This window comes from Pinus tabuliformis, chromosome Q, assembly GCF_031772625.1.
Source record: "Pinus tabuliformis cultivar Carrire ecotype Pingquan chromosome Q, CPIR1, whole genome shotgun sequence".
NCBI classification, from domain to species: Eukaryota; Viridiplantae; Streptophyta; class Pinopsida; order Pinales; family Pinaceae; genus Pinus; species Pinus tabuliformis.
Window position 1 is genome coordinate 200662826 of NC_142296.1, and position 2202 is coordinate 200665027.

A 2202-nucleotide genomic window follows, 5' to 3' on the forward strand; every position below is an offset into this window, starting at 1 on the left:
TTCATGTATCTCAGGGTACGTGCTGCCTCATCCACAAGCTCAACAGTCCACTCTCGGTCATTCGAAATGCCAGGTTAAGATATCCAATTGAAACACATATTACAACGTCAAAGAATTGTAGAAGCCTTCTCTTTAGCTCCAATGACACATTGCCAACAGACTGAGATTGCATGAAAATACCCTTCTCTAAAGTACTGGAAATTGCAATGAAGTCTATGACAACACGAAAGGCCTGAAACCCTGTCATTTGGCCTGTGATGCGCTTTCCACCTCCTTCTGTTTTTAAGTATGCTAAAATTATAGATATAATGAATCCATTCAAACAATCAGGTCCATTGATACAATTTCTCTGTCTAGCCCAAACTTTAAGTAATAATAATGCTTCCACAAAAGTTTCTTGATCCAGAAATGTTCTTTTTAAGGATAATACTGTTGGAATGATCCGTATCACAAAGTCATTTGCAGAAGTTTCTGTGACTTTTCAGAAGCATCATCTGTCTGTGTCTTTCCTATGGAACTACTGCTACGTGCACTGGCTATGTTTCGAGCAGGTGAGGGAATCACAATATTGACTTCACCCCTCCAAGCTGCATCACATCCTCTTGCAGCAGCAGTTGCAGCACGTGCTTCTCTAGCTTCTATCTCTGCTTGGCTCTCTTGTACAAATGGGTGCTCCAAAAGTGCAGGCCAAGTCAATCTATTCTGTGAAACCTTGTTCAAAAGACCCTTCAAAAAACTTTTGAAATTAGGGCTGATATTGTCTGGATATTTAACTGGGTCCTTAACAATGTGCCGAATAAGCGTATAGACAGAATTCGTATAAAAAGGAGGTTGACCAACAAAAAGCTCGTATAAGATTACACCAAGTGACCATAGATCTGCTGTATGATTGTATGGTTGTTCGCGTACTAGTTCAGGAGCCATATAAAGCGGGGTCCCTTTGATTGAACGAAGCACCATTGTATTGCAAGACATAGCTCTTGCAAATCCAAAGTCGCAAAGCTTGACAACACCTCCAGCACCAATAAGAATATTTTGAGGCTTCATATCACGATGTATAATACGATGAGAATGGAGATAATGAAGTGCCCGCGCCAGTTGCTTAGCAATAGCCTGAACTTGTGCTTCAGGAAGTCATTTGTCATCTTCAAGAATCTCCAATAGTTCACCCTGTGCAAATTCTGTGACAACACAAAACTCCTGTGGACTTTCAAATGCATCTAGCATCTCTATGATATTTTCATGCTTCAGCTGTCGTAATATCTCAATTTCCTGCCTCAGATTGTCAATGTATTTTTCACTCTTTCCATGCTTTAAGATAAACTTCATAGCAACTGTCTGCCCTGTGTACTTGCGCCTACCTTTGAACACCTTTCCAAAAGAACCTTCACCAACTAACTCTACAACATGATAATTTTCCACGCCCATCTTACAAATTATTGAAAATGGCGGAGATAAGTTCCTTGCAGCAGTAAGAGACCTTCGTCGAATGAACAGAGAATGAGTGGCCCCGTTCGGTGATCCGGAGGGTGCGTAGGATCAGATCGGAATGCAAACCCAGCCATCAGTAAATCTACAACATCTTCAGCAGCTACATACAGTATGCCCCACCGCTTCTGCCAAGCTATTTCTGAACCCTTCTTGTTTGGGACTAACACCCCTTTCCTTATTTTGCTTCCGCTTCAACATTCGAAGCGACAGAGGCAATCCTACACCATCTGCCTTCTTTTCAAAAGTTATAGGGGAAATTCTACTAACATTTATGCCCTCATAGAAAGCAGCTATATCAGTAGTGAAAAGACGAGGCATGCACCACGGCTCAGGGTAAACCATTTAACCTTATACTTGTTAATGTTTAAAACCGCAGCCAGTTCAAGGCCAAAGTATCCTCCACCAACAATCACAGCTGTGCATTCTTGGCTAATGTATATATGGGAAGAATGAGGATGAAGCATCCGACCATCTTCTTCATCGGATGCATCACCAAGGCGTGCAATTGCCTCAAAAAGAGATTGCTCATGCTATTTTAGTGCCGCCTTAGATTTCTCTACATTGGTAGGATCAAGATGATCACCTCTAAAAACCCTTTCCACCTCCTTGATAAGCTTGTCAGTCTCCCGTAACTCAATACTAACAGGTTCCTTGCTGCGCGTACCATTTTGAGAAGATCCATAGCCCTTTGAACTCTGCCACATACAATGC

The 2202-nt window shown here is 41.9% G+C and overlaps 1 pseudogene; it reads right to left on the reverse strand.

Annotated features, from left to right (window-relative positions):
* Nucleotides 1-447: 447 nt before the first annotated feature.
* On the reverse strand, nucleotides 448-1047 carry LOC149218887 (serine/threonine-protein kinase TIO pseudogene; annotated as a pseudogene).
* Between the last annotated feature and the right edge of the window lie 1155 nt (nucleotides 1048-2202).